Source organism: Anser cygnoides, chromosome 2 (genome assembly GCF_040182565.1).
Source record: "Anser cygnoides isolate HZ-2024a breed goose chromosome 2, Taihu_goose_T2T_genome, whole genome shotgun sequence".
NCBI lineage: Eukaryota > Metazoa > Chordata > Aves > Anseriformes > Anatidae > Anser > Anser cygnoides.
In genome coordinates this window covers 84,056,753-84,070,179 of record NC_089874.1, presented here as the reverse complement: position 1 = coordinate 84,070,179, position 13,427 = coordinate 84,056,753, and the positions used below count along the sequence as shown (strand labels likewise).

The 13,427-nt window shown below is 37.8% G+C and overlaps 1 long non-coding RNA gene across 2 annotated transcripts in view; it reads right to left on the bottom strand.

The window, feature by feature from the left end:
* Positions 1-13,427, bottom strand: part of LOC106043839 (uncharacterized) — a 101,956-nt gene that overhangs the window by 47,391 nt on the left and 41,138 nt on the right. The gene's annotated exons all lie outside the window — the stretch shown is intronic.

The window sequence follows — 13,427 nt, the reverse complement described above, 5'->3', positions numbered from 1 at the left end:
GGGAACAGGGCTACTCCTTTTCATCCACTGAGCAAGCAACTACATCTTCAGTTAATACAAGAATCACTAAACATGACAAGAAAAAAATACATAACTAAGAGACAATGTGACTGCATAAAATTTCCTCATCTATTTCTTCCCAAGCTTATGTCTGATAGGCATCTACAGATTGGCCACATGCCAGAATGGGCTACATTGTGAAAGACATGCATATTTTACATACATGGCATTGCTATATACAGAAAACAAGTTTCCTGCCCCGACTACTAGAGTCCAGGATAATATTTTTTTCCTAAAAATTCAAGAAAGTTAAGAAAAAGCATCTTATTCCATATTGGGGGGTGTATCCTATTCCATATTGAAGGGGAATATCAACAATTTTTATGGATTGAAAAGCCAAAGTGGAGGTGTGTGGGGGGAAATAAAAGCAAAAATTGAACACTCTACCCCCACCCCAATTGAAGTCAATCAACATAATTTTATTTTCTCATCTCATGTATGATTTGTTATTGTTGGTTTATATAGGTAGGAGTTTAGTTAGTTTAAGTTTACAACGAAATGAATTCCTGAAAATATTCTAATGGGTAATTTTAACAACCTCAGAACTTTTCCAAAACATTCTTTAAATAAGAAATAAATATAAACTGAAGATTTCTTAAAAGTTATTCTGGTTTTGACAAACCAGAGCTTGTCTGTTCCCCTCTCCCCGCAAGGAAGAGGCAGTTTGCTGAAGAAATTCCAGCCCACATTATCAATTATGCAAGTCCTGTGCTTTTGCAATAACCAGCTCAGTAGCCTGCATCTAGGTGGAGAATAACTAGTGACATGCAATCTTGACCTAATGAGCTTGTCTCCATAGGAAACTATACATCCAACTACACATGTAAACATCGCTTCAGTCTATTAATACCATCTGCAAGATTTCATTGGATGAACTGAATAAATTGCTGTCATTATCTTTTTGCCTGAAACCCTTTTCTAAAAAGAAAACAAAATTACTGAATAAAACATGTCCAATTAGATTTTTTTTTTCTCTCCTAATCTGTCTCACTGTGATTAAGCTAACACTTGCCCACAAAGGCTAGCCTTAGGCTCTGTTGTACAGTCACCCTTTCCATGTTTCAACATGTTGTTGAGTGTTTTGGTTTTTTTTTTAAGTTAGAAAAAAATAGCAAAATATTGAGTTAGATGAAGTTACCAGGGTTACTGTTTCTTGGCTACTGTTGATATGAAAAAAAAAAAAGAAGCATCATAATTTGTTAGGGTAAAACCATTAACAGTAACAGAGGGAAAAAGCTGTGGATGTGCCAATCTAATCCTTTCTCTGTGTGTGTTAGACTTTATTACTGATTTTCTGTGCTGGGCTTGCCCTGAGAGTCATAAGGGTTTAACTAATGGTTCCACCCAAGTTACAAAGAAAAAGTCAGCTAAAAGTGCCAGAACCAACTTCTAATAGGACTGCATATAAAACAAAATATATTTCTCAGAAAATCAGTATATCAAAAAATCTAGCTGATGGTCAGCACCAGAAAGGTTTTTTCAAGAATCAAAATTATGGAAGAACTTCTGTGTGTCCTTGTACTTCTCATTTTTTTTCCTGTTTCTTCCTTTTCTTTCCACAGCCCTTTCCCCTTCATGCCCTTTAATCCCACTCCATTCACTTGCTCCTTCCCAGTCTTTTGTCTAACATATATTGTCCTCTCATGAATTCCTAGATAGACCCTTTCTTTTTAATCATTTCTTCCTTTTGATACCCTGTACAGGGAAAATTTGTTTCCTGTAAAAATGAACAATTCTGGTTATTTACCTATCCTGAAATTTATCAAAATTTATCTAAATGGTAGCTGGGCAGTGCCTGAAGCCATATTTGTTAGCAGGGTATTGTTCTGAAGACAGAGAACTAGACATCATTCTGGTATTAAATATTTTTGGCATATTCAGAGACACTTTGGAGAAGAGGCAGAAAGGGTTAGATTGAAAGGATTAAATTACATGGACTGGATACCTCACTTTATCACAACTGAATATGAGGTGTTGTCCTCAGCAAGCACTCCTGGTCAGGAATTCACTAAAACTAGCCATCGATAGTTTGTTTTTTTTAATATTTTCCGATTACCTCTGACAGCTCTGGTGTACCACACTTGAAAACTTTAGTGGCTCGAAGGATTGAAACGTGCTATGCAAAATCTTTCCTTGGCAGAAATCAGGTCAGTCTTCAGCATCATACAGTACAATGAAACAGTATTTTGCAAAAGTGTATTTTTTTCCATGTTTTTTATGCTAAACTGTTATATCTGCATAGGTCATGTTATTGAACATGTACAGGGCAAAGCCTAAGGCCAGTTTATTAAAATATTGGGAATATTTTATCTCTACTAGAACTAGATGATGGAATTATAATCCTGTTCAGTAACAGCCAAAAACAGAGCTCTGAACCATTTCTGCCTCTCACAGTAGGCAATTGTAATCTGTCTTTTATCTCAATCGTCTGCTGGAGAGCTGTATTTTGCATGCATTTCCATAAATACAGAGACGTAAACTTAAAATCTATAGGTGTCTAAAAATCCTTAAATAAATGTTAACTTATTAAAGGTGCTCAGCACGATGAATGCACTTGACTGCACCAGGAGTTGTGGATATTAACCTGCTGTTGGATTTTTATTTCTCTCCACTAACTACTTACAGCCTATTCTGAACACTATGCTAGGGTTGTTTTTTTTTCTGTCTTTGAAAATGCTTCTTCAGTGCTGTTACACTAAACTTCTGCCACTGCTCACATCTCTCACGACTTTTAGTGAGCTCTGTGCTAACTGCTTTTTCTTATGCAGTTCTACTAAAAAACAAGATTAGGAGTTTTGTGCACCTCTGTGTTCATGGTGCCATTTATTCTCACAGAACAGAGACTCTCACCAGAATGGAAATAAAACATAGACCTTTCTTTTTCCAGCGTGCTTCGTCCTGACTCTTTCACAAAAGCTGATATGTATACATTATACATGTTCTCATGTTATCATGCTACCTCTATAACAGCGGGGTAGGAAATAATTCTGTCTGTATTCTATACAAACCATTGCAAAAGTAGAAGAGATTATATATAGTCCAGGTCAATGTTCATTTTGTATTCACTCTGCACATGCCATTTTCACCGTGGATGTGTTGTGAACTTGTTATTTGACTACACTGTGTTTTGTAAAGGCTGTATGATAAGAAACCCTAGACCTTTTAGACGGTCTGCTGAAAGTCCTAGAGATTTGAGAACGTGCTTTAAGCTAAAAGCACAAAATAAATGCCCTTGAATGTGCTAGTCAGATTGTTAGAGGGGCAAAGTTAGCCATGGCTGTCACTTTAACAGGCCGGTGCAACATAAATAGCCCAATGATATGAAGCAGTGCTACCTGGCAGCTGTACATGCCCTCCCTCTACAGTGTAGCTGCTCATTGGTGTAGACAATGACAAAGCTCTCTGCTGCACAGGTAAACACTTGTTTGGCCAATAGGTCACAATCTGTTTAGATACATCCTTCAGGAAAGAAAGAGTTTGCAGGAAAGAGAAACCATTGAATAACTAATCATGCTGTGCCAGTTTCCAAATCATATTTCCACTTGCACAAAGCCAACAAACACCAATGTCTCAAGGAAAGAGTGAAAGGGGTTCCTGCAGAAAGATTAGGGAGGATAACCAAGCAGTCCATGGGAGTGAAATATCTTGCTGGCCACTTGCACATACTCAGGACCACTTCAAAGAAGCAAGCAGGTCTTCAGCTGTTACCACAGAGTTTAGTGGAAAGTCATTTGATCGTGTCATTTGCTGTTCCTTAAAGTAGGAGGGAAAGAATGAATGTGTGAATGTGAATACTCTGGCCACAGTCATGCTGATCTTTCTAGTTGCTGGTGAATATGTAATGATACGAAGATGTCCTACATCTTCATATGTGTAAGTGCTTTAAGCAAACATGCACCCTGTTGGTAACAAGAGCTACCATCACAACCTTCTAACTCCAGTGCAGCCCACCAGACCTCCCTCTGTATCTGGTTCTCAGTGTGGCTACTTTTTAGTAAAAGAGCTCTGGGGAGCAGGAACTTCCTTAATTTTTGGCAAATAATTTTGTAATAATGCCTCAGTATAATTAAGGACAGAATTCAGTTAATAGCTGTAGCAAGCATTTTAATTTATTCAATCTGCTTTTAAATGTCAACAGTTTGAAGTACTGTTGGGCAACAGATTCCATAACCCCCAGACATAATTAACCTGCAATCAGGATAAGACAACTTAAGTAACATACCAAGGTGTACCTTAATATAGGATTAGAAACATAAAACAAAACAAAGAAAACCTCTGGCTAGCAATGGCCACTCAAGACCTCAAGATGAAAAAACTTCAAAACAAATGCAAACCATCCAGTTCTACTATGGCTTTGCTCTTTGATAGTTAGCTTTCACTAGGTAGAATATATTTGAAGGGACACTTAGGCTCAGCATGAGCTTAAAAGCAGGAGCCAGACACCACAATTTTGCAAGAGGGATTTTGAAACCAAAAATCAGCAACAGGCAGAAACGAAGAATAACAACTCATTTGCCCTCAGCAGGCAAAAGAGTTTCTTCCTCCTTTTACTTTTCCACCCAGCATAAAAATAAAACAAATCAAAACAAACAAACAAAAAAACAGTCACAGAGTTGTGCAGGTGATCTTCAGTTGCTGTATGAAGGAGTCTGGAGGAAAGGAGGAGAGAAGCAATAACTTTCACAGGTCTTTCATGCATAATCATCTTGTTAGCCCCAATTCTGGTGTGATAATGCCTCTGTCAGCATTTTGTCATGCAAGATGTCTAGAGTCCTTTGAAACTCTGAGAGCTAAGTCATTCACACCTGAAGGGCACTCCACTGTATCTACCCAGATTTAAACATAGACTTCTTTTACTTCCAAGGAGAGAATAATAAATTGATTTGTTGAATTATTAGTTTGATCCTGACTCAAAGAGGAGAAACACCTTTTGGCAATACCTGCCTTTTTCTGGCAAGTCTCATATCTCCATAACTATTTAAGTGTCCCAATACAGAATCAATCATCAAACATTTCTGTGCAGGGAGATCAGATTACTAAAGAGCAATGAATCCAATAAGGCAAGAAGCAGGAAAAACAAATCACAGTTTGTAATAAACACATTAAAATAAGATGTTTCTGTGCATGTGGAACAGTGTATCTGAAAGATTTCTAATTCAGAAACCAGAGAATGGGAACACGAACTTTTCCAAGATGACATAAGAATCTGGCAAATTTACCTATGCTCTACCGTCTTCTGAGATTACATGGGGAATTTTCTATTTAAACGGGGAAGAAATTTCTTTTATTTTGCCCTTTTTTTTTTTTTTGGTTCTCTCCTGTATATACTGCTATTATAAGGAAACTTCACACTTTCAGCCCTATAAAATACCTGGTATTTTCTTTCAGTCAGAAATGGGTAACATATTCACAGAATTTAATTTGTCACAATACTTGATTCCTACAACACATAGCTGTTGAACACAGCCAGCTGGAAAGCGAAGTTTCCAGCTAAAATATTAAAAAACAAACAAACAAAAAAAACCACCAAAACTGGCCTGAATTGTCATTCATTTTTATTATAACAACCTATGTTCATTCCTTTTGATGCATCCAATTTCAACCTTCCAACTGGAAGATTTCAAAAAGAAAAAATAATTTTATTGGAAAATTTTACTTATGGGCAATGCCTTATTTCAATGATTAAAAATAGCAATAAAAATTTAGCAAATGATTATACCATTAAGTGACACAAAGTGCTGAACCCTGGGATAAAAGTACACATGAATCTTAATTCTCTTTAGGCAACTCTTTTCTAATAAAATCTACAGGTACAAAGCCCTTTTGGGGGGTCTGCTGCTCATGTCCTTCAGGAGAGCTGAATGGGTTGGGTTAGATGCAATCATGTTCCAGTGGCTGCAATACAACTGTGTGAGCACACAGATGCCAAGATACCTTGTACCCTTTTAAGACTTCTGGTGCCTACGGCTCGATGAGTTAGAGAATAGGATGGAAGATCAAATTCAGATTTTATACATGACTCTGTAGCTAAGCATTGCTTTAGTTTAAAAGGCTATGTTCAACCACGAATCAGGAAACCTTAGGTGACACTTTATTTTGTGCTGGAGGTTAGACGAGAAAACCAAAGTTCCCTTCTAGCCTTTCTATATGCAGTAGTCTGTGAATTCTGGGTTGGTCCAATTCAGCAAGCTTTGCTCAATATTTCCTGCTTAATAAGTCTTCAAAATCTGATTTGCAAACCACTCCTACTAAATCCTCTCTTAACACCTCCAGAAGAGAGCCCAGATGCAGAAATTAATGTTTTCATGTAGATGGGTTATTTTACAAGGAGCTGACTAGGAAATGGACAGTTGTAGATCTAGCTTATAGCAACATCGTGCCTAAGTCTGTACACTGTTAGGGACAGGAATTGCCAGTTTAAGTTTGGATTTTTTCAAGGTTTTCCCTGGAATGGTTATCCACCTTGCAAGGTTTGAATTTTCATAGTTGGCTTGTGATAATCACCGACAGGAGTTTCTTAGGAGGGCTGACATTTCAGCAATATTGCCTGGGGAACTCTTGCAAACATTTGATAAGCTAAAGAGAGAGGTGGTAAGAAGAAGCCTGAAAAAGCAAGACAATGTTTCATGAAAATGCAACGTGATTTGGAAATGGAGGAACAGCAAGAAAAAGAATGAAAAGGACCGTTTATCTAATGATGATATATACCACCACACCCACTTGTTCTCTCTGCTCACCACCACACCCACTTGTTCTCCCTCTGCTCTCTTTCAGTCTTCTGCTCTCCTCTTATAAACAAGAAAACGACACCAATATCATCCTCTCTAACACTTTTCACCATAGTCCTAAGTATTTTATTATACAGATAAATTTATAGGGAATCTTCGTTATTTCCGTCTTGTAGACAGACTCCACACTCTATTTCCATATCTGCTCCTTTGAACTCATTTCTACATGATCTGAGTCTCTTTGATATGAAGGTTTCTTGCAAAGGTTTGTCCTTCTTTAGACAAGTACCTCTATTTGTGGGCATTAGAAATTACTTCATCATACCTGAATGCAGGACACTAAGCATGTATAGTCAAAAGAACTATGCTGTTTCCTACAGTAAATTATTCCCAGATTGCTGGCTTAGTCTCCCAGTCCTCTAAAACAGAGATTAATGCAGCCAACATTCTAAAATCATAATGATTTTTCAATAGTTCTCATTTCAACTAAATTATTCTGAAAGACACACTCCTACACTAAAGCAAAAAAAATGGCAGTACCAAAGATAATAGACAGGAGATTTCCTTCGACCCCAGACTCCATCTCATCATTCAGAAGGATCTTTCCTGGTACTGCAGAAGTTTTGTGCTTTAATATAAAACAACACTCTTTAAAAAGAACCTTCTCCTCATCTCTTCACTTCTACAAACCCTGAATAAGATGATTTCTATAAGAATTAGCTAAAATTTGAACCCACTAAGATCTGAGCTCCACTATCAAGTGAATAATGCAAGATTCACTTGCATATGGATGCATTTTACATATAAGATGGATTCAGATTTGCAGAACCAGCTCACGCCATGCAAGAAAGACCAGCAGCGACCAGCCTTTGCCTTTCTCTTTCTGCTTCCTGTGTATTTCCCAAGGCTAATTATCAAGGCTGGTCTCATTTTCTTAATAATACAGAGTTGTTACAGCAGTCAATAGGATCCTTCAGTGATGAGCTGCTTATGCGTGCCATTGCCTTTATTTTAAAAAGGAGCCAAGAAGCGAAGGGAACTGAGAAATAGAGAGCTCTTTAATGGGAAGACATCTGAATCTGAAGCCAAAAAGATCTACAGAAAACCATTACCTTTACTTTAAGGTGATAAAATACTCAGTACTGTAGATCACATGCTTCTCACTTCTCTGTGCCTGCTCCTAAGCTCTGAAATATCAATAAGATCAGATAAAATTGATTTAAAAAAAAAAAAAGAATTGTATTCACAGTTTAACAACAGTCATAACCACAAGTCAACTTTAACACACTTTGGCATGCTAGCCAGTCATATAGGAGAGTAACTTATCTCCACAGGACTGGAGCAACAGCTCCTTTTATTTTCAGCTTGTATGGGAACTGTTGGGGAATTATTTTTTTCAGAGGTCCATTCATAGCAGCCTTGGGGCAGGGGTAGCACAGTCTGAAGAAATGTCAGTAAAGAAGGTTTAATTCTACTTCACTGTCTAGCTTATGGCTTCCATACATTGTCCAAGGACTACACAGCTGTGGAGGAAAAACAACTCTTTCCCAGAGTTCAGTTCACCGCAGGACATCTCAGCCATGACCACGACATTAAAAACACTGTTAAACATAACCAGGCTGTAATATGCCCATCTACCCCATCACAGCAAAACTCAGAGGTCACCCCACCCCCATGTGGCCAGAGATATTACTCAACAAGTAGCATGCTGAACTGCAGGTTTAAATCAGGATATCTGGGGAGAAATCTGAACAGCTCTCCCATGCTGAATAAATTGTTCATTTCAAGAGCAGAGAATTAAGTTGTTTTTACCTTGGTAAATTAGTCTTTGTGATACCATCTTATACAGAAGCTATATAGTAGCCTAACCCAACATTAGTTACAGAAAGCCAGCCTTACAAAGCAGAGTTCCAGAAGAGCCTATCAGATGTTTTTGGCAACTATTTGCCAGCCATGGACAACATCATTAAATTCAATCAAGCAGCCTTACGGGTGCAACCAGGGAGGAGACATCTTCTACTGAGATTTGTAATGTGTATGCCTCCAGTGAAGTGCAGGACTTGGATTCCCTGGTTTTTGATTCAACACCTTTCATAGGAACATATACACACACCACGAGATGCAAAAAAATGAAAATAAATACATAAATAAATAAACACAAATAATGATTTGTTGACTTTGTTGTTGTGTTTCTTTTTAAGAAAGGTCACCTGCTGGGCTTGCTTTTCCCATTGAAGTCATGTCTTGCAGATGTGTTTCCCTTGGTAGGCCTAGAAAAGCAGAATTGGATGGAAACCCCAACTAAGCAGAAGACCATGGAACCGTTATTCACTGCCTGATAGCAATGAACAGGCATAGCTGCCTCTGAAGGTGCTCACCTAGCCACATAAGCATTTTTCAATTGCTTCTTAATGTAAAGGATAAAACCTTTTCCCTACTTTTAGCCTTTTCCCAGGGCCAACATCAGTGTTCTGTAATAATTCATCTCTGAGTAACAAAGTAAACAACATTACAAAATAAATTCTGAAGCCAAATATCTGATAAAGATGATTAATGCCTCATGAAATATCCAAGTCATATTTGCAATAATCGCAATATTTGAGGTGGATAACAGCAGAGAATTATAGGATTTGCTATAAAGCTGAATTATCTACAGGAAGTTCATGTGAATGTCACATTACCTTCTAACTCGCTGGTACCTGCCAGACATACTCCTCAACAGCTAGTTATTTGTTTTCTGGATTCTAGAAGTAGAACATATAGAGTTTTGAAATAGATTCTGTAAAAAATACCTTCAAAAACAACTTTGTTCTTGAAAGAAACTATATCGGCCTGGAAACAACTGTAGAAATATATGAATTTACCACTTATGAAGAGAATTTTGGGGAAATACTATTGAATCGTTGCCGTTTCCCAGTGCTTGTTCAAGACAAAGTTTGCCAGCAAGTGTACAGCTTTCTTCCATTGAAAAATGACACTTTTCTTATTCAGAGTAAATCACGTAGGTACATTCTGCAGTATATTTCCCAACACAATATAAACTTAAATGCTTGACAAATGTTTTGGGAGAAAAAAGACTGAAAGGTACCATTTTACAGCACCTCAACCATTTTCATAATATACTCAGCAGAACACAAGAAGGCTTAGGGATAACTTCCTTCTTTTCCCCTGTGATTGGATAAACAATTTCTCCTCTAACATAATCAGACTGTTTCAGTAGCTAGCCAATGCACAATAAGATAACGTGATAAAAGGAGTATAGGGAAGAAAAGTTACTATTGTTGGCAACCACTCACTCCAGAGTTCTCAAATTTATTCACTTAAAATTATCTATTACATCATCTTGTTAATAATGACTGAATGCTTTGTAAGGATTGTAACAAGCTAAATTCACAACTGGAGTTGTTCTGACTGGACACAACTTAACTGTTTTGTTTTGCTTTCACGATGCCTTAAGGTCCTCTTATAACCAGCCACTTCTCTGATGCTAATGAAAAGCCTTGCCACAAATACTCCAACTTAATTATTTTTCTATGACCACTCCTATACCCCCCAGCCCCAAATTGCACCAACACGAACACTGGTGGCAAACAAGCACAAACAGGGCATAGAAAAGGTCAAAGAAAATCTGTTTTCAACTTTAAAGGAGTTTCCCTGTAAAACTCTTTCCAGCACCTGCTGAGCCCTTATAGCCCCTAGAATTTTCTGTTCTCCTGAAAACTTCCCATTTCACATGGAACAGCAAGAAAGTAATATCTGGAAGAAAACTGGCAACGAGGAAGAGCCCTGTCTAGCCATTCACACCTACCTTGCAAAACTCCATGCTCCCTTGAATAGTCACTGCATGATGTGGGAGGAACACGGGCAGACTTTTCCCTCCATTTCTAGTGTCAACAAGCAGAAACAGGGAAAAACTCTGCAGGTCTAACCAAGCACGGCTGGCTGGGTAGGGGATACAGCTAAGCCACTGCACATTAATATGCAAAAGTTAGTCCTTTATAGCAGGCTGTACAGCTTTCTTTTTCTTAAGATGCACTATATTATCAGGAACCACTTGCAGATATCACCAAAAAGCCTTGCCTTTTTGTGCATCTAGGCTTTTATCTGGACCTTCTTCACCCACCAGCAGATTCAGTAATTACCAGAGACACACTTGAGCCCTTTCTGTGTGATTACAAATTCCCAGAGCAGGTGGTGCATGCTTTGCTCCAAGGGCTCAAGACAAAGTGCTGAGCACATTCACCAGGGCTTCTCTCCATGGTCACCACAATCCACAGCTCCACAGCACAGCAGGAGGCACTAACAGAAGTAGAAGCGTAGTTTTTATCTGTCCCTCTGGTGTTCATTTTATTGCTTCTCCAGAAGATCCTTGAAAAAATTCCCCTTCCTCCTCTGGTAGCACAAAGGGCAGTTGGTCTGAAATCAGCTTAGTCATGATCACCAGAGCAATTACAAAGTGCTTGTTTAATTGAAGGGAACCCTTTGTTATCCACACCCAATCTGATATTGTATTACCCTGCTCTGTAACTACATAGATTTATGGAGGTACTTGTCAACAATGACAATTTTGCTAACACATTCTAGGAAAAAGGAACATTAGTAAACAAGCAAGAAAAAAAAAAAAGGAGAAAAAAAAAAGACAGAAAAAAATGAGGAACTTTGGAAATGATCATCTTTCTTTTATTTACAAGGAACAAGTAACCTCATGAGAGTCAGGAATAAATGGAAATCAGCCTCCAGCCTTCACAAATGAATAATCATGTGTAGAAAACATAGTGTTTTTGTTAAAAATAAAGATGTAATTTGCAATTAACTGGAGAGCAAGAACTATTTCTTCTAGAGCCAATCTAATGAGGTTTTTAAAACTGGCATATTCTGATCTCATCTGTTTCCCTATGGGCAGAGAAGCCAATCTTGAGCTTTCCTGTTACAGATCAAAGTGATGGCTACAAACGTTAGTAAAACAGTCTCCCCTAGTGTCAGGCAAAACAGGATAAAAGGCAAACAAGCAAGAAATTGAGCACATGGATATGGGACTACATGGGAGGGTATTTCTTCTATTCCAAGAAAGATGGAATCACATCTACTAAATCCTGAATTTCAATAAATACAACATTATTATGTTAGAGTACTGGTTACCATGTATGTGTCAGCTCTCCAGAGGATCCAGTTTTTATTTTCCTTACCATTCAAGGACAGTTGTTCATATATTTATTTGCATTGCCATATTGCGGAGATGCAGGCTGTGATCAGAGGTCCATTGTGTAAGGTGCTGTACACACAGTTTATCAAAACAGCCTCGGCTTCAGAGAGCCTTCAGTCTAAACAGGGAAATTCTAGAAGTCCCAAGGGGAAACAAATGCCTGTAAGGTTTCCAAAAGAGAACTAGAATGTCTTTGGAAAGCATGTTTGGGTGGCATTTTATACTAACCTGAAATTTTGATGTTTTTGTTTTAGTGATATATTTATCTAGGTTTGTGTCATTAGGAGCCTCCCCTGTTACATTATATCAATTATATCAAAACAGTTTCAGAGAATAAAATTTATCTGAGGCTCAGAATTGCACCCTTAGTAAATCTTTGCTTAATCAGAGTCCCTTTTTAATCAGAAATTTTGCTGTTTAATTAATCCTCGCAATTCATCCTTAAGCATAAAGCACCAGAAATCCCTTGGCTATCCCTCATCTGCAAACATTGCAAACTCTAACTTCCATCACCAGAATATTTTCAAAATTAAGGTCCAAAAGATCTTGAGAAGGACACCTTGAATAGATCTTCAAAGAAAATTATGTCCATCTAAGGCTCACATAATAAAAATTAGCAAAAGAAAATAACAACAAAAATGTGTGTTTTATTACATATATTTGTTAGCATCCATTCAGAGACAAATAGCTATATATAAGGCACAATGAAAAGTAACCTCCTAAATATAAATATGCATCGGAGAGGGGAGCGCAGGTGTTTTAAGCAGAAAAGGAATAAATGGTGAACAGGAAAAGGGGTTCAAGATCTACATGTCTGGGAATGTTACTACTTGAGAACATAGTTCTACATCTCTCTTCTAGAAAACATAAGGACCTAGAGGGGAACACAAAAAAAAAAGGGGGGGGGGGGGGGACACCAAGAGGATGCTTATATTCACATTTATAAAGGATCAACAGATTGTCCTGGGGACCTTTGTCTTTGAACCTCTTCTCTCTTTATTCAGCAAAGGCATGATCCCTTTGGTCTCTGCATGAAATTCTGGATTCCCCAGAAATCAGTAGAAAAGAAAGATTGACAGACAGAAAACATGCTTACTGTTGGGCTGTGTGATTGGTGGAGTTGCACCTCTTAACATAATTTCTGCTAAAGTTACTATAGATCTGCATTGCAGTTCAGCCCAACATGTTGGCAAGAAGTGGAGATTTTCTGAAGAAGTACTACTTTTGCTGAAGCACAAGGTAAGAAGGAGGAGGGAGGATAACAAAAGCAAATCACAATGCAACTATTACTTAAACTAAGCAACACCCCTTAACCTTCCATTGTTAACATAAGTAATACACATATTCCTATTAAAAATACTGCTGCTAGATCAGTGAACAAAAATTGGACACGGAGATGTGTTGAATTGTTAGGAATTAAAGAAAAATAAATTAAA